Source organism: Sus scrofa, chromosome 18, assembly GCF_054392235.1.
Source record: "Sus scrofa isolate SSC_HxYL_T2T_F1_AM1 chromosome 18, Sscrofa_HxYL_maternal_Yorkshire_Landrace_v2.0, whole genome shotgun sequence".
Lineage (NCBI taxonomy): Eukaryota > Metazoa > Chordata > Mammalia > Artiodactyla > Suidae > Sus > Sus scrofa.
In genome coordinates, this window is record NC_139400.1 from 48,247,140 (window position 1) to 48,267,273 (window position 20,134).

At 39.9% G+C, this 20,134-nt stretch overlaps 1 protein-coding gene across 16 annotated transcripts in view; it reads left to right on the top strand.

Annotated features, from left to right (window-relative positions):
* LOC102163798 (uncharacterized) overlaps positions 1-20,134 on the top strand; it is a 226,164-nt gene that overhangs the window by 125,221 nt on the left and 80,809 nt on the right. For 8 of the 16 annotated variants that reach the window (XR_014834296.1, XR_014834292.1, XR_014834305.1 and 5 more), the window contains 2 exons: positions 9,699-10,060; positions 11,002-11,195. The gene's annotated coding sequence lies outside the window, so the exon portion shown is untranslated. Of the gene's footprint in view, positions 1-9,698; positions 10,061-11,001; positions 11,196-13,883; positions 13,981-20,134 lie in introns of all 16 variants that reach the window. The other 8 variants (XR_014834303.1, XR_014834299.1, XR_014834295.1 and 5 more) reach the window with 2 other exon arrangements.

Here is a 20,134-nt window from a genome sequence, read left to right on the forward strand (position 1 = left end):
GATGGGATTAGAGGCAGTTGTGTGCCTGAGGGGTCTTTAGGTGGCCTGTTTACTGAGGGGTGGGGCTGTGATGCCACCTGGAATGTTGTTTGTCCTGGTGCTTCTCAATGCTGACTGATGGGCAGGGCCAGACTTTCCCAAAATGGCCATCTCCAGAAAAAGGCATGCTGCTGAATATTCCCCAGAGCTTTGCTTTCGATATCCTTCCCTCCCAACAAGCTACATTCACCCCTGTTTTCCCAGGATGTCCTCCAAGAACTGCAGTCATGTTTGACCCAGATTCCTATGGAGACTTTGCTTTGCCCTGGGACCCAGTGCACGTGAAAGTCTGTGTGCACCTTTTAGGAATGGGGTCTCTGTTTTCCCCAGTCCTGTGGAGCTCCTGTGCACAAGCCCCACTGGTCTTCAATGCCAGATGCTCCAGGGGCCCTTCCTCCCAGTGCCAGATCCCCACACGTGAGAGTTTGATGTGGGGCTCAGAACTCTCTCTCCTGTAGGTGAGTCTCTGTGAACCAGTTAGTTTCCAGTCTGTGGGGCTTCCTACCTGGGAGGTATGGGGTGGTTTATATTGCAAAATCACTCCTCCTACCTCTTGATGTCACTTCCTGTTTGTATTCTGGAGTAGGATATCTTTTGGTCCATTTGAGTGAAGATTGCTCAGTCTGTAGTTGTGAATTTTTTTTCCACCACCTTAATCCCATCTCCAGCAGATTGTTTTTTACAAAATAAAACCTAACTATATACTACTTAAAATAATACATTTAAAACAAAATACCTTGTTTTTTTTAAAAAAAAAAAAGGATGGGCTATGATTTATCTGGTGAAAATAAAAATTCCAAAAGTCAAAATTAATTTTAACTGATCTGGAAATCAAAGCAAAAATTATTAAAATTGAATGAGGAAAATCATTTCATATTAATAAGATAAATAATTGAGGGTAAAGTATAAAATTAGGATGAAAAGCATGAACTTTTATTCAGCCAATAACAAAATGTCTACATATATAAAGCAACACAATCACTCCTTATTGCAAGAAAGCCAGGAAGCAGTTTTCATCTGGATCTTCTTGGCACCCCAAATAGTATTAAAATTCTATTTGTAAGGAGAATTAGGAGTATGGTTATTGTGCTGGTGGCTTACAGTCTTGCTTACTGCCTGGCTACTGTTATTGGTGAACAGTGGGCAGGTGAGTAAACCTTGCTGTTTTTAAGAGTGTGAAATTACTGATAAGTCAGCTTTCATAAATGTGACTTAATGTAGGTGTATGAAAAGCTAGAAAAATACAAATTTCACCTTTTTAAAGAAAAAATGGTTAAGATAATGAAGCATTTTTGGTAATTTTTAGTTGACATAGCTAATCAAATATTTCCTGTGACCTAAAGTATTACTCATTCAGGAAAGAAAAATAGTGCAGATAATAGGTACCAAATAAATGTTATTAAAATGCATTATATTGAGAGTTTCCGTTGTGGCACAGTAGAAATGAATTCAACTAGGAACCATGAGGTTGCAGGTTCCATCCCTGGCCTTACTTAGTGGGTTAAGAATCCGGTGTTGCTGTGACCTGTGATGTGGGTCACAGACACATGGCTTGGATCTGGCGTTGCTTGTGGCTTTGGCGTAGGCCAGCAGCTATAGCTCCCATTTGACCCCTAGCCTGGGAATCTCCATATGCTGCAAGTGTGGCCCTAAAAAGCAAAAAAAAAAAAAAAAAAAAAAAAAAAAATTACATTTATCTTTCTTTAGTAAAAGTTGGCTATATATGGTTTCCTTTTTATTCAGGATAATGTTACATTAGCATGAATGATTAATGCCATTTAATGAAAGATGTCATCATGTAGACTGTAGTTATTTCTTCATATTAAAACATAACAGCAGGAGTTCTCACTGTTGCACAGTGGGATTGGCGGCTTCTCTGCAGCACCAGAACGTGGTTTCAATCCCACACAGTGGAGTAAAGGACCCTCTGTTGCTGCATCTGTGGCATAGGTTGCAATTGCAGCTCAGATCTGATCCCTGACAGGGGAACTCCATATGCTGTGGGGCAGCCACAAAAGAAAACAAACAAATATTAACAGCGACATTGTTTAAGTACCTATTTTAATAAAGCAGTTCATATTTGACTAATAAAATATATGCAAATAAAAATATGTAAAACAAAACTGTGAGATAAAAATGGAAAATAAATTTATAAAAACACCCATAGTGCAATAATGGTGAGAAACTTTAATATTATTTCTATTTGAGTGATAGAATACACCAAAATTAAGTAAGGGCACAGAAATTTTGAGTAATGTGATTGAAATTGTTGAAAAAATTAATATTGAATTTTGTAAGAGTTACACAAACATTCTGTGAAACTATAAAATAGTTATATTAAAACTGATTTTCTATTAAACCAAAAATTGAGCCTTAATTCATTTTGAAAAGTTGTAAATGTATAAGCTATATTATTTGATAACAAAATAGTAAAACTATAAAATATAAAAATTTAAAAAGTGAGAACAAAAAAAGCCCAAGGAACCATTTCATTCAATTAGGAATTAAAAGTAGAATTACACTCTTTGGAAGACCATGGAAATAAGAATAGCACACTTAAATCTGTGAGCCTGTTTCTGTTTTGTAAGTAAGTTCATTTATACTATTTTTAAAGGTATGGCATCAAAGAGAACAGGGAGAAGGATAAATTAGGAGTGTGGGATTGACAGATGCACACTACCGTACATAAAGTAGCTGTATATAAAATAGGTAAACAATCAGAAAGATTCTCATCCTGTGAATAGATGCCTCAGGCATTCTTTCCCTGATGGCCACTAAATATTCGAATTATACAGTTCATTCTGTCTTAGATACTAGGTGTCCTCACCCTGCCTTCTCATATTGCTGGACTTTCCTGAGGAAATCTTCTGTGAAAGGGCAACCATATTATATGCTTTAGGGAAGTACCTTTAGTGCATTGGACAAATACTTATGGATGATTACATTATGTCATAAACTGTCAGTCCTAGACACTGGAAATGAAGTGAGAAGAACTTAAAATCTCTGCCTTCATGAAGCTTACATTCCAGAAAGGAGAGAGTCATGAAAAATGTAAACAAGTAAATAGCATAAGTTTGTTAAAGTCAAGAGCTTTGACAAAAGATAGAAAGCAAGAGAGAATGGGAATTCCCATTGTTGCTCAGCAGTAATGAAACTGACTAGTATCCATTATGATACAAGTTCAAACCCTGGCCTCACTCTGGGTTAAAGATTCAGTGTTGCCACGAGCTGCAGTGTAGTTTATAGACACAGCTCGGATCCCATGTTGCTATGACTGTGGCATAGGAACCCCTAGCCTGGGAACTTCCATATGCCATGGGTGCAGCCCTAAAAAGAAAAAAGAAAAAAAAAAAGTAAGAGAGGAAATGTTGGTGCTAGTACAGCCTCAAGCTTCCCTGAGAAACTGACCTCAAATGGAGACCTAAATTAAGTGAGATAATGAGCAAACCAAGAGCAAGCTTTTAGAGAGGCATTAACCAATGCAATAAAATGATAGAAAGTAGGCAAGACATTCTCTGACATCAGCCTTACAAATGTTTCCTCAGGTCAGTCTCCCAAAGCGTCAGAAATAAAAGCAAAAATAAACCAATGGAACCTAATCAAACTGACAAGCTTTTGCACAGCAAAGGAAACCAAAAAGAAAACAGAAAGACAACTTACAGAGTGGGAGAAAATAGTTTCAAATGATGCAACTGACAAGGGCTCAATCTCTAAAATATACAACTCAACAGCAAAAAAGCCAACAACCCAATTGAAAAATGGGCAAAAGACACGAATAGACATTTCTCCAAAGAAGATACAGATGACCAACAAACACATTAAAAAATGCTCAACATCATTGATTATTAGAGAAATGCAAATCAAAACTACCACAAGATACCACCTCATACCAGTCAGAATGGCCATCATTAATAAGCCCACAAATAGCAAATGCTGGAGAGGATGTGGATAAAAGGGAACCCTCTTTCATTGTTGGTGGGGATGTAAGTTGGTACAATCACTATGGAAAACAGTATGGAGGTACCTTAGAAATCTATACATAGAACTACCATATGACCCAGCAATCCCACCCTTGGGCATCTATCCAGACAAAGCTTTCCTTGAAAAAGACACATGCACACACATATTCATTGCAGTACTATTCACAATAGCCAAGACATGGAAACAACCTAAATGTCCATGGACAGATGATTGGATTAAGAAGATGTGGTATATGTACACAATGGAATACTACTCAGTCATGAAAAAAGAACAAAATAATGCCATTTGCAGCAACATGGATGGAACTAGAGACTCTCATACTAAGTGAAGTAAGTCAGAAAGAGAAATACAAATACCATATGGTATCAATTATATCTGGAATCTAATATACAGCACAAAAGAACCTTTCCACAGAAAAGAACCTCATGGACTTGGAAAATAGACTTGTGGTTGCCAGCAGAAAGGGGGAGGGAGTGGGATGGATTGGGAACTTGGGGTTAATAGATTCAGACTATTGCCTTTAGAATGGATAAGCAATGAGATCCTGCTGTGTAGCACTGGTAACTATGTCTAGTCACTTATGATGGAGTATGATAATGTGAGAAAAAGAATGTGTGCACGTATGTGTGACTGGATCACCATGCTGTACAGGAGAAAATTGACAGAACACTGTAAACCAGCTATAATGAAAAAAATAAAAATCATTGCATAAAAAAAGTTAAAAGTAAATAGAAGCAGAAGAAATAACAATATAGAAGAAAAGCCCATTGAGGTAAGCAGTTGTTTTTGTTTTGTTTGGGGTATAGGATTTTAATTTTAATTTTTTAATTTTATTATCCTTTGGAGTATTTGCCAATTCATGTTATGGAGCATAGAGGCTGAACCAAAATGAGTGGCCTAAAAACTTCAGCCATCCTTCTAGGATAAAAAATTAAAAAAAAAAAATAGAGTTTAGGGGTACCAGTGTGACAAGGACGTGAGAGATGAAGATCCTTTGGAAAGGAAAACCACATAGAAGTAAGCCCCAAATGTCTGCCATTTCCTCTTAAGGCATTTGTCGATTCTTAAGTGGTGCATGAAGGTGGGAAGAGTAGGCAGTACTAGAAGCCAAGAATCTAAGCAAAAAGCATCTGCTGAAAAGCTAAATAGCTAAATGGAAATCTAGGCAGTCTCATGGTACTGGAGAGACTAATAATTAGAGTTGGGTCTGCTAGGGAGGTGAGGCCATTATAAATGTCTGCGGATTTTCGTTGATTTGCCCCTTTCAAAAAAGAGCTACTCCCTAAGGTAAAGACAAACAAAAAATGCATATGCCTCAAAACCCTAAAATCATAGGAACCTGCTGCTTGCATTAAGGTCATCTGCCTATATTCCATCTGCCTGCCAGAAGAATATTAAATTCACTCTGGAGGAAGATAAAATCTTCCAGAGCCCCATTTATTTTTCAGACTATTTTTCATGGATAAAGTCTGGCATTCAAATTAATAGCCATGCCAGGAAACTGGACCAGATGACTAAAAGGCAAGAGAAAAAAGGAAAAAACAAATCCATGTGATGGAAACAAACCATGGATGATCACAGTATTGAAGTTATCAGACATGGATTTTAAAATATCTTCAAGTAATGAGTTCAAGAAAAAGAGGAAAGGATTATTTCTCCAGTGGACAAAAATGATAAGAATCAAATGGCACTTCTAGAACAACAAAAAAAGTGATATTAAAATTAAGAGTTAAATAGATGAGTGTAACAGTACATTAGACAAACTAGAAGAGAGGATCGAGCAGCGGGAAGATTGCGGAAAATAACTGAATTGAAGCACGTGCCAGTAATAGGCTAGAAACTAAAAAAGGGTAAGGTGCAAATGGAATATAGTGAAAATGTCTACATTGTGTGGTTGGGATCAAAGTGAGGAGAGAATGGAGCAAAAGAAATATGTGAAGAAAAACTAGCCAAAGGTTATCTGAAATTTATTTAAATATATATATGTAAAGCCACGGATTCAAGACTCTCTTAAACCCAGATAGGATAAATACAAAGAAAAGCACACCTTGATACTTCATAATAAAAAAAAGAAAATCTTAAAAGCTGTCAGGGAAAAAAAGACACATGACCTTCTAAGAGCAGCAGTAAAACTGAAATCTGAATTTTCAGTAGAAACAGTGGAAGCCACTGGACTAGAGAATGATGTGGTTATAGTACAGAAAGAAAATACATGTCAACTTAGAATTGTTTCCGAAATGAGGTAAAATGAGGATTCTTTGACCAACAAAAACAGAAGGTATTTATTCTAGCAAGGACTCCACCCCCTCCCCCATAGAACTTAAAGAGAATTCATCAGGCAGGAGAGGCATGATCCCAAGTGGAAGGAAGCAAATGTAAGAAGGAACGGATAGCACTGAAATGGAAGAATGTGAGTAAATTAAATTAATATTCCCTTTTTAATAATAATAATATCTTCTAAGGGTTTGAATAAATGTAGAATTAAAGGAAGCAATGACAATAGCACAAACGTGGGAAATGATATAAATAGAAAAATTATTGTGAAGCCCTTGCATTATCTGAGACGTCATAGAGGTACTCATTTAAAGTAGACTCTATTAACTCGAGGATCCATTACAGGTAGCCATTAAAAGAACAATGAGAATATGTAACTAAAAAGATAATAGAATTTTTAAGTACTAAAATAATACAAAAGAAGGCAAGAAGAAAAAAGGAGCAAGGATAAGGTAGGACAAATAGCAAACTAATTATAAAATGGTATTTTTAACTCCAGATATATCAATAATTATTTTAACTGAAGCTAGACTAAATTATCCAAGTAGGAGTTCGTGTTGTGACTCAGCAGGTTAAGGACCTGACATTGTCTCTGTGAAGACGTGAGTTCTATCCCTGACCTCACTCAGTGGGTTAAGGATCCAGCATTTCTGCAAGCACAGAAGTTCATAGATGCAGCTTGGAGCCCGTGTTGATGTGGCTGTGGCACAGGCTGGGAGCTGCAGCTCTGATTCAACCCCTGGTCCAGGAACTTCCATATGCCACATGTGTGGCTGTAAAAAGAAAAAAAATATCCAAGTAAAAAATTTAATAAAATAAAATCCTATATATATTCCTATATCATATATATATATATATAAAATACCTAAATACTAGTAGCATATAGGAGTTCCCCTCATGGCACAGCGGAAACTAATCCGACTAGGAACCATAAGGTTGTGGGTTCAAACCCTGGCTGCACTCAGTGGGATAAGGATCTGGTGTTGCCATGAGCTGTAGTGTAGGTTGCAGACGTGGCTCGGATCCCAAGTTGCTGTGGCTGTGGTGTAGATTGGCAGCTACAGCTCCAATTAGACCCCTAGCCTGGGAACCTGCATATGCTGTGGGTGTGGCCCTAAATAGACAAAAGACAAAAAATAAAAAATATTAGTAGCATATATATTTTATTCCTGTAGTATTACATATATGTATATAAAATACAAGAAAACAGAAATGTTGAAAGAAACGGGATAGAAACAGACATATAAACCCTAATGAAAAAAAAAAAGCTGACATTGCTGTATTAACATCAGTCAGCAAAAACTTTAAGGGAACAAATATTACAAGGAATGAAAGAGATATTTATGAGAAAAATTTCAATTCATCAAAATAGATAGTAATTCATCAAGAAGATATATAATAAGACATAAATTTGTATGTACCTATCATCATAGCCAGAGTATACACCTGCGAAAAAGAGCAAACTGCTCCTATATGTAGCAGCGTGAATGAGTCTCATAGACGTGATACTGATGAAAGAATCCAGGCACCAAAGAATATGTCCTGTATAATCCCATGAAAATAAAGTTCAGAAGCAAGCAAAACAACTCTATGGGGAGGCGAGTCTGTGGTAACTGCCTTTGTGGGTCCAGCAGATACTGGCCAGTCAAGAGCTGAAGGGAGATTTGTAGGGTGCTGCTAGTGGTCTATATTTTGTTCCAGGTGATGCATGGGTGAGGCCACTTTTAAATATTCATGAGCTATACACTTAGGTTTTCTGTACTTTATAAGTATATATTATGATCCTATTTTTTTTTACTTTTTAAAAAAGGAAAGAAAATACATCTTCTCAAGAAATTTTAATATGCCTCAGATTTGAGAATCACAGAATCTGTGATTCTTGACCATGGGCTGATATTTGTGCTTCTTCAACCAGCTGTTGTATATGAGGCTCCAACCCCCAGCTGGACAAAGTGCAGCCTTGATAACCACTGGGCATAGGTATACTGATGGAGACCCCTCACCTAAACATCCTTCTCTAACCCAGGGTGTTTTACAGATTCCACTCTACCATAAAATTCTTCCTCTAGGAATTACTAGAACATGCCAACCATATACCTCATTACATCATCAGTGCCCCTTAAATAAGCTTCAACTCTTTTCTTTCACCAACAGCAAAAACCTAGAGTTCTTAGACCTATATGTGCACATATGGAAGTAGAAGTCCATACTTCTACAGTGGTTGTCTTAGCCAAAGATAAACAACTGAAAATATCATTTCCTTTTCTCCTGTCCACTTCAATGCCTTCTCTTGTTCCTGATTATAGACTCCAATTCCTAAACACTCACTTCACTTCAGGAATGGGCAGACAGCTTGATTTTAACACAAACTGATGGTAAGAATCTCTACTTCTGACCACAGATATTACAGGATTCATTGGGGGAGCAAAAGATTTTGGTTATTATATAGAGAGACTAGGAAAATGCCTCCTTGAGAACAGTTTAATAGCTAATGTGCTTGTTTTGCAAAATACTTAATACCAAGTTTAAATGGCTTGGACTTGGTGCAGTGATTGGACAATCTGGCCAGCCTTCAAAGACGTGCTTTCTCTCTCAATCTTAAGCAAAAAAAATTCCAGCAGAGCTGGACTAGCTTCTTACAGTGATATGATTAATGCACTTATTGATGTATATGTTTGTTGAAGGTGCCACTGGGTTTTCTCTGTCTGTGCTTTGGAACAGAGAAGTTTCTTGGAGAAAAAAATGTGCTTTATGTTTCTCTTAGATTTATTTATTTATTTGTTTTACATTATGATAAATTGCACTGTGTTTTGGGAAATTGAAATGGTACATGTTAAAGTAAAAGAACAACAGCGTGAAAGAACACAATATGGAAAGCAGCTGGAGCATCTTAAGATAAAAGGGGGAAATCAAAATGACAGAGAGTTTTAAGAGAATTAATTTCCTCTTCATCATCTAAACAAACAAAACTGTATCTACTAGGATTCATTGAGAGATGAGTGTTTGATAATGCTCCTGTTCAAAGCAGTTTGGTGTGATGGATTGGTATCCAGCCTCCACCACAAAGGAGCATTGTAGTCCAGAGTAAATTATTTTGTCTTTCTGTGCTTCGGCTCCCAAATTTGCAAAAACAGCGTTATAAGCATAGAAACAGCCCACATAAAGGGCTTCTGTGTGCCAGTGTTCTAAGCACTTTACATATATTAGTTCTTTAATCATCACAATGCAGTGAATGCTGTTACCATCATTCTCTACTTTACTGATGAGGAAACTGAGGCACAGAAGTGCTGACTGGCATGCCCGGGGCCACACAGCTAGTGAGTGGCAGAGATGGAATCACACCTAGGCTGTTGGCTCAGTGTCTGTGCTCTCAAAAGCATTAAATGCTACTGCTTCCCTTTTAGGTTTGAGCACATCACTTTCCTTAAACTGCTCCTCCCAGAATCGCCATCAGGATGAAATGCAAACTCCACAACATGGAATAGATGACCTTTCACGACAGAGCCTAATCCTGCATCTACAGCCTTGCCTGCTCTGGCCACCACAGCACTTTCACCCACTGGCCACACGGGGGACTCTCGTCATGTGTTCCCTGAATATCACCAGTGGCCTTTCAAGCCCTGGGCTCTGCGGGTGCTCCTGCCTCTGCCTGCAGCGCTTCCTTCTACTGACCACTTCTGCCCTGCTTTATGGACTCCTATGCTTCTTTCAAGTCTCTTAAAACCTGCATTTCCTCTAGGAGTTCCCTTGATTTCCCTGGGCACAGGTGAGTCACCACTTTCTATGTTCCAGGACAACTTAATGTGCATCTCTGCTGTAGTGTTTGTCACCTTGCATTGCAGTATTTTATGTATAGATCTATCTCTCCTGTCAAACCATGGTTCAGACAGACAATGGGCCTTTTCTCTACCAGCCTCAGGAATTAGTGATACTAGAGCACTGTGTTGAGAAGGATTCTGAGGCCATACTTTCTTTTTTAATTTTAGTGCTACACCCGCCACATATGGAGGTTCCTAGGCTAGGGGTCCAATCAGAGATGTAGCTGCCAGCCTACGCTAGAGCCACAGCCATACCAGAAACAAGCCTCATCTACGACCTACATCACAGCCTATGGCAATGCCCAATCCTCAACCCACTGAGCAAGGCCAGGGATCGAACCTGCATCCTCATGGATGCTAGTCAGAGCCATGACGGGAACTCCCTGAGGGCATATTTGAATTCAATGGGAGAACGTTAAATGTAGACTTCATGAGGGCAGAGATCTTACCTGAATTTTATACCTTGGTATCTCTAGCGCCGGCTCAGTCTGAATACACAGTAGATACTCAGTATTTGGATGAATGAATAATAAAGGCACAATGTCTCCTGTGATAAGCGAGGTGAATGCGGCGACATTCATGCCAGGTGTTTTACATCCCTCTAATAGTCACTGAACTCTTTAAGGTCAAAGAAAACTTCTTATTTATCTTACTATCTTTGATGCCTCGTTTAGTCCATTGAACAAAATATTATTGCTCAATAAATACATTGCTGAAGGAAGACCTTTAAAATGGAAAGAGTCTGTACAGATGCAAGGCATGGAAGAGGAAAACCAGGTCATGTGACTCGTTCTCATTTCTGTTCTGTGATGAGCCAAGTGGACCCTCGCAGGAAGCAATGTTTGCCTGAAGATGTGTTCATTGATGTGTGACGCTCTCGCCTCCGCAGGCAAAGTTCCAGCAGGTCTGCCTGAGGGTTAGAATGAAGAAGGAGATGGCAGCTACCAGAGGGGGTGAGAGATGGTGAGACGCTCTTTGCATGTGTCGTTTTCTCCTCCCGTCCTCAGGAGCACCTTCATCTGCCCCACTTGTTTCCCTCGCCCCTCCTCTCCCAGATCTGCGAGTCTGGGGCTTGTCCCAGAAGTAAGTAAAGCTCTCCAAGGCCTTTCCTAGGCTGTCTGAATCTGAATCATTATTTGTTTGGTCGTGTTTTGAAATTGCTTTCTCCAAATTGTTACACGACAAGAGGTGGGAGCTTAATCCTAAAAAGGATAACTGTATTTTATAACGAGGGAAGGCCAAGTGGGAAGTTTCCATTCAAGATGCCAACCTGACATTTCTGTGACTCCTGTATATAAGGATATACCAAGAGTTCCCATTATGACTCAGTGGAAACCAATCTGACTAGTATCCATGAGGATGCAGTTTCAATTCCTGGCCTCGCTCAGTGGGTTAAGGATCCGGCTTTGCCGTGAGCTGTGGTGTAGGTCACAGATGTGGCTCGGATCCTGCGTTCCTGTGGCTGTGATGTAGGCTGGAGGCTACAGCTCTGATTCGATCCCTAGCCTGGGAACTTTCATATGCCACCGGTGCAGCCCTAAAAAGACACACACACACACACACACACACACACACACACACGAGATATACTGTTTACTTATCAGTTAACCGTGGATCCCACTCTTTGGAGGGCACCAGAATGTCTCAATGAAAAAAGCAGAAGACCCGAAGGAAGAGAAAACAAAGGAGTCTGGCCAATTAAACAACACTTGAGCAGCACCAAGGGGCCCAGTGCACATAGCCATCTCCAAAAGGTGCTGATGATGTAACTGGTGAAACAAACAAGCCTGCACTCTCTGAACAGGTTCTATTTTCAGACCTGCTCAAATAGCTCTTCTGAGAAGATGTGAACAATAAAAAGGCTTTACTCTTCACAGAAAGAAATGGAATGTAACATCTTTTTTGTTTTAATTGACCTGAATTGGCATAAATTAACTTAAAAATAATTTGGTGACATTCTTTGAAATGTTCTGGGAATGTCTGAAGTAATCATAAAACCAAAGATAGTTTGGGGAGGGTGTGTGTTCTGATCTCTTTCTGGGGCTTAAAGTGAACTCACTAGGAGACTTAAAGCAGAGCTGTCCAGTAGAATTTTCTGCAGTGATGGCAATGTCTACATTTGCTCTATCCAATATGGTAGCCACTGGCCACATGTGGCTACCAAGCGTTTGAAATGCAGCCAATGTGATCTTATTTCATTCTTCTCTTCAAAATGAGTTTTAAAAGAGAGGCAGGCAAATTATCTTCATCTTCCTTAACATACATATTTATCTAAAACTCGAAGCCATTATTCAAGCTGAGTCATTTATAAATTCTAAAACCCTAAGGATTTTGGTATCAGGAGCTATACCTGACCAAAAGAAGCCACAAAGACCCACCTACTTTTAACCATTTGCCTGGAATATCCTGAACCCCTGACACCTGTTATCTATATCCTCAGGACCAAATGTTCCCCAAAGATCTTTGCTAATCCTTACCAGCTCTGACATGCTTAGCCACTTTTTTGCTATGATCACAGTGCCTCCTCTGCCATGTCCCTCACTTGCCGACCTTGGGTCCCTGGGAGTAGCCCTGAAAGTGATCACACCCAAGTTCCTCATTTCGTGTGGTAGGTACTACGACACAGATGGAGAGGTTGATTTGCAGCGCCTCTCACAGGGAGTTACCATTCTCTGTTAAAATCTTGCCCTTTTCCTCAAAGTTCCTCTCTAGTGGCACACTTCCCTACAAAGCTTTCTCATATTGTTTTTGTACCCATTGATAATCCCTCTGTGTATTCCTGTAGCACACTGGCTAAAATGTCCCCTTGGGAACAAAGTCTTGCATTATTTCATCACTCTTTTCTTAACTAGAATATAGAAATCCAGAAAATAGAGACTGTTCCTTTATCCGTCTTCCCACACAATGCCATGTATCAGAAGATGTGTGCGTAGAATGCTATTGAAAGCTAAAAATGACAAGCTTGTCCTGACTCCTAAGAGAATATTATGTACCCTAAAGAGCAAAAGAGTAGCGTAATCCTGTCAGTTCTCCTTCTCTATAAACTGTAGAAGAAAAATATTTGCTTAAATTTCCTTTACATTTAAATGGCCATGTTTGATAGACTATGTCCAAGCACATACTTTAAAATTAAAATTATTTCCAACATAAGTCAGTCAATTCAATTTGGCAAGTACTCATTAAATTCAAAGGCCTTATACTATAGTTTAAAGGACAACACTATTCACACATGAAGGAGATTAATATGACCCAATATAATTTAATTCAAATATTTATTGAATGCCCACTGTGAGCCCCAAAAGGTGTAGCTCAGAGCTATTCAAGGTTGGTGTCAGCAGAAGTAACTAAAGATCACTTTACCCACATTGAGAGAATTCAAATAGGCTTTATATGACAGTAGAAAATAGCAAAGCTGATAATAGGAAAAAGAAAAGTTGCCAGTTCCAGGAATTAGCTAAACAGTGGTGCTGATACAGAGATGTATGGGCTCTGCATAAACTAGGGGGGGCCTCAGAGTTGAGGTTAATTACTGAGAAGTGGTGGAAATATTGCTATTTGAAAGGTGGGGGCAACCAGCCGTGGCGGGGACAGAAGACTGAACTTGACTGCTCAGGCAATAGGGAAACATACTTGAACAACAGAGGGACACAGGGAGGTATATGAGATGTATGCTTAGATTATGGTTGTATAGTGGCAAGAAGAAAAACTTTCATCTCTTTTAAGAAAAATGGTCAGAATGATTCAAGAATGTATTGTTTTATGGGTTTTCAGGGACTTAGGGGAGAAATGAAAGCTGTTTCCAAGTTTGGAGGTTACAAGAGTGGAAGGATGCTCTACAGATGAAGAGAGAAAGGGAAGAGTTCGTGTGGTAAGAATAGGACACATTGAGGGTGAAATGATTACAGACTTGGAGATGCCAAATTAGTTTCAAAATAGGAAATTTGAACTAGAATTAAGGGTGAAGATGAGGACAGTGGCTTTCATATCAAGAAAGACTACTCTGCTCTTCTCCCAACCATGCATTCATTCTTTCCTCTTAGGCTACATAATATGGAAGTCTAGGACAGGCCAGTGTTAGAACCTGGTTGAACTGAAGATACTATTTCTAAGGGCGTCCAGACTTTACTTTGCCCAAGGCTTTACAGGGCCTTCCATCTACTAGTTCATCGCTTTATGAATTGCCCATAAACAGATGGTCTCAATTTGAGTTGAGAACTGGACCTTGGAAGAGTAAGAGTTTTTTGTTCTGTGTATAATGACAATGGTTGGGGTGGGGTGGGGGATAGTTTGTTCACTTATGTGGCTTTCTGATGTGAGTTCTAACACAGTGACCATGTTTCCTAGTTCTTACTTACCTGAGACTAGAAAGCACATAGTTTGCCAACTATACTCTCACTCGAAACCTCTCTCCCAGACTTGGATCTCTACACCTCACTTGCCCACCACATACACACCTACTCCCATATCCAGCTAGTGTCTTAAGATGACTTGCTCCTTTCTCCATGGCTGCCAGTGAGGTCCTTCTCCAGCAGAAAAGAGGCATCTCCATGCCTCTGCCTTATAACATCTCTTCAAAGTTGAGATGTTATGTGATGACTCCAAAACCAAGACTCATGCCTCTAATGTTTTCCATATTGGTATCTTTCCAGTTCTTTCTTGGTCTCTGGAATTCTTTACATGCAGACTCTTCAGATCACTCAGTTTGCTGCTACTCCAAGCAAAGAGCTGACTTTTAGGGAAATTATGGCCAGAGTTGGTGCTTTGCTGGTGGCATATCCAACTTTTCAGAGTCCTTCTTAACCTTCCAGTTTCTGTCCACATTACTCTAGCTGAGGCCAAAAATAAAGCCTTGTCAGTCTCTAGTACTGCTATTTAGTATAGAGCTCCAAGCAAAATACATACCATCTTAGCTCATCACTCCTACGTGTCTACCCCTTAATTTGAGTACTCATCTTTTCAGATTCTCACAAAGAACCTGGGAAAAAATCTCATAGGAATGATAAAAAATATGTGTGACCCCATTCTGTGTCATACCCAAGGTTGTTGTTTTCCAACTATTGTCCCTGGACTGAGCTCCAAATCCCAGGTCTCTCTGAGGTTAGGGCAATTTCCCTACTTAGTTAAGGACAGAGCATATGAGAGGACAAAGCCCTCATCACAGGTTCTTACCTGCAAATCTATTGTCAGAGTGGATGTGCACAGTCATCTTCTCTGCCCAGAGACTCAAGGACTCCATTTATGAATAGAATCTTTACCTCTTATTTCATGCCTGGAATCGGTGGAGGATACCCAGCTTAGTCGCACACACACACAAGCCCTCACGCCAATAATAGTAATGAGTAACAAGAATCACAGACTACTAAAAACAAATTCTTTCAATAACAAGGATCCTGTGTTTCAGGAGATGTAACCAGCAATTCCACAAGGTTGTTTGACTGAAACCAATTGCCTGATCTTAGGTAAAGCATATCCCATTTTCTTTGAAATCTTTGATATGAACTAGAAGTTAGTTTAGATAATCAGTTTCAAAGTAAAGATTAAATCATACTTCATTACCCCAGTTGAGTCCAAAAATTCCTTGGTCAGGACTTCCAATCATTTCCAGTCATTTGTAAAAGACAAAACATTGCTACTTTGATAACCCTGCTGATTGTTTCAAGCTGGCCTTTATGAAGCTGAAAACGATACTGGTTCCAAAATATCTGATAGCTCAATGGGCCTATTTTTTTTACTGCCAGTAAAATAATAGCTTGGAAGAAAGTGAAGGAAAAATAAGTCCAAACTGTAAGTTATGAGAATAAGTTGGACCATATCATCTCTCTGAGAGTATGACTGATTTGGCTAATAATCTTTCAGGAAGTGCATCAAAATGCAGCAGGAGTGGATTCTGATTTTTTTCTGACACAGTATGAATTGTAAAAAATGGAAAAACACTGCAAGACAAAAAGTATAATTCACTTATCGTCATCTGATGCTGATTGGAAATAGAAAGTTCCATCCTAAATTGTTCTAGCAATTTTTCATACCCACAGCATGTCTAGGTAAAAACAGCTGGCTCATGATCAGAATTTAAATCACGGCAAGACTTTTAAATGCTTATTTTATTTAAAAGGTCACAGCTTTAAATATTGTTCAGAGAACTTTCAGTGAGAGGTAGCATAAAAAGGAGAGCAGGAATAGAAAAAGGAGTCAAATGGACAGAAGGTTCCTCTACTATCAAGAGAGGCCAGTGCAACCATCAAGACAACACTGGGGAAGTTCAAACAACTATTTGTAGAGCAATTGTATTGAGAAAATTTCATATAGGTGCTTTTGCCATTGTTGATGGGTGATGGAATGAAGAATCCTAGCTTCATAAATGGTTTCAATCTGTGACATTTATATTCCTGTAAAGTCATCTTTATTCCTGAAATCTCTGGAAGATTCATTATACCTGCCACACATTTTATAGGAAACGTATTTGATTCTGATTCTATTGTATTATGTATAAGAGCACATCTTCAAGATCAAGTCAAATCCCCCTGCACAGTCTAGAAGATCAGTCATCATCTGCTACTATGTCTCTGGTCTTTTCTTCCCGGCTCCTCCCACCATACCAACTATGTTAATGGGCTTGGAGGTTCCTGATCAAGCGATGTATTTCCCATGTGGTTGTGTTCTCAAAAGTGATTCTCTCTGCCTTCACTCTACAAGTCCAGTTTCATGCTGAACCCTCCAACAACTGGCAGATTTCTCCCAATAGATCTTGCTGAAGCTCCCCTTGCCTAGTTCAGCAAAGTGGGATTGCTTCCTTCTAGCAGACCAACCCCAATGCTGCATATAGGTCTAGACTTACAAAGTGATACTCTCTGGAGTCAGTTCCTAGGCTCCCAGCTTGGAGGCACTGGCAGTCTGTGGGGCTCAAGCCCCTGTGGGGAGTTCTCATGTATCTGACCACAGGTGTATCAAGCTGAGAAGCTGCATCTCAAATCATAGCAAAATGAAGCCATCAGGCATACATCTTCTTAAAGGGTGTGGGGAGCTGGGAGAGGGAAGGGTTATCTAGTAAGATAGAAGTCAGAGAAATGAAATGATCCCAGAGGCTAAAAGCACAGTCAGATGCAGTACCTCAAGCAACACCTTGTAACTGTGGACATAGGTGAGACCTGAGGGCCTCAATACATAGAAAAATACCTGGGTGTGATGAACTAGATTAGAGAGCTGCAAGTCAAATTATTCATGGAACAGCTATGATTTTAGTTCAAGCTTGGTGACTCAACATCACAGTTATTTTCTTCTTTTATGTCCAGTTGATTCCCTAGAGTATGTATTTCCCAGGATCATTGTGACCGAGCCAGGCCCTGTGGGGCTCCGGGGCACCCAAGCCTTTCTGTGTCCTCCATTTCTTGTGTTTAGGGAATACGCTTCAGCCTCCATGACCTTCCCTGAGTTCCAAAGGGCAGGTTCAAGCAGTAGCTAATCAGAGAAGGGAAGGGATGGATGCACAGACCAGGGAGGAACAGTCAAGAGACAGTAGTGCAGCCTTGGGGGGCAGGGTCCTGGTTCCTCTTCAAGGAACATACATAACAACATCTTTGAGTCTTTCTGCAGAACAAACCCTCCCAACAAATGGAAGAGGGGCCATTCTTCATTCCAGAAAAAAAGGAGGACCACCAGAACCAGTCCTGGGGCCACTAAACACCAGCTCTGAGAGGCAATGCAAGCTTGCCTCTACCTTGATCCTTATCTATGGCCCTCCTCTCACTCCCCAAACTATAAACCACCTCCTGAAATCTCCCAAGGGGGCCACAGACTTTATTAAGGCATTAGCCTCCTGTGGTCCCCTTTGCCCAGCAAAGCAATAAAGCTATCTTTTTCTCCTTCGACCAGGACTCTTCGCTGTTCTGTTCAGCACCGGGAGACAGAGGCTGAGTTTCAGCAACATCATGACGCCTCTCTTCAAACTTGTCTGGTCGGAATCCCAAAGAAAAGTTATGATGTCCTTTTTCAAAATGGAGTTTAACATTACATCTTATTGTAACACTTAAAATTCCAAAATTGTCCTTTCCTTAAATATTACGATATAAGCACCTTTCTTATTCTCTGCTGTAAGGGAAAACATTTTTGGAGTTAGGGTGGCCTGGCCAACCCTCATATTAAAGAGTAGAGAAAATGTAAGTTTAAGGGAACATGAGCATAAAGGAAATGTAAATTAAGCCCCTCAGCTCAGGCCACAGGAGTGTTTTCCTTCTGGCGCTGGCTCAGTTCTCTAAGAAGCTGAGCGTGCTTTGTTTTAATACTATGATGTAACTTTGTCATGGGTAAAACAAGCTTTAATGTCAGATCAATAATCCATGCGTCTCAGTGCTGAGGATGTCCTTGGTGAACAGATTCAGGGACCTCTGTGGAAGGGTCCCTGAGCAAGGAAATAATCATTCATACTTTGGTTCTGCTGAATGGTAATGCTTCTTGTTGCTAAAACTCAGCCTCTGTCCACCATTGTCAAATAGAAACATGGAGACAGAGTTTTGGTTGAAGGAAAAAAAAGATAGCTTTGTTGCTTTGCCAGGAAAAGGGGGCCACAGCGGGCTAATGTCTTAAAGACTGTGCCCCGCTTGGAGGGCCTTAGAAAGTGGTTTTATGGTTTGGGGAGTGGAAAATGGTGCAGGGTAAGGCAAGCTTGCATTGTCTCTCAGAGCCGGTGTTTAGCGGCGCCAGAACTGGTTCTGGTGGTCCTCCTTCTTCCCTGAATGAAGCATGCTATTAAGTAGTTCTTTGATTGGTTGGGGGTTTTAGTTCTGCAGAAAGATATTGTTATGTATATTCCTTGAAGAGGAACCAGGACCCTGCCCCAAGGCTGCACTATTATTTCATGACTGCTCCTCCCTGGTCTCTGCATCGCCTCCCTTCCCTGATGGGCAGCTGCCCTTTGGGACTCAGGGAAGATCATGGAGACTGAAGTTTATTCCCTGAAAACAAGAAATGGAGGACACAGAAAGGTTTGGGTGCCCAGGAGCCCCACGGGGCACTAGCTCGGTTACATTCTGGTAGACAGGGGACATTTGTCTTAACACAGTGCTAATTTTTCTAAGGACTGGTTGGTATGTTGAGTTGGCTGAAGGTGATAATCCTCCTCTCAGTGTGATCTTGGTATAGCTGTCCCAGTGTTTATGTACACTTATAATTGGACCAGGGTTTGTATTGAGGATCAAATATTGAAATAGAATGAGGAACATTCAAGTTCCAGTGGTGACATTTTATTATCACTCCTCCAGTTATTGGTTTGTAAAGCATTGTCAGATAAAACAGAGCCAGCTTGGTGATGTGATGTATGAAACAGAATTTAGAAAAGAACTCAATAAAATCCACTGGGAATAATGTTAAATTTAAATTTTATGGTAAAACCATCATCTCCTGCAAAACACTCATATGTGGTAAATACTTATGAGAAGACCTAGGCTCACTGAAAACTGAGAGTAAAGAGAAACTAGGGGAACTGGTGAACAAAATGTAGGAAACCCGGATCTCATCTGATTTCTAGGATACCCATTCTTCTCAGCTTTATAATCTGAGGAAAGATTAGAAACCTGTAGGTGCCTTACCTTGTTTTGTTTGTAGATGACACTAATGATTAAAACATTCAAACTTTAGCACATGTTAAGATTTTCTGGCACCAGAATGGCGACATTGTGTGGGGGCCTTCTCTTTGCTAACTTATTAGACCTAATTACGTAGGGCATGTGTGATTTTTACCCCTTTGAACAACATTTTTTCGATGCCCTTGAAACCATAAACCAAGCAGGTTACTGGAAGCCCCCTTCTCTCTCCAACCTCTTATGCCAGTTGCTTCAGGAAGAAAGGGTTTTAAGCTAATACTAATTCAAGGAACAAGAAGTGCTTAAGTGTGATTCCGATGTGCTTGACCTCCATCACACTTCCTTATTACCTTGAGAAGAAATCTGTCTGGAAAACAATGTAGGGACCTATTTATCATGATGGAATACAAGGGACTCCCATTCATAATTTGCATTGTAATCTGCTTA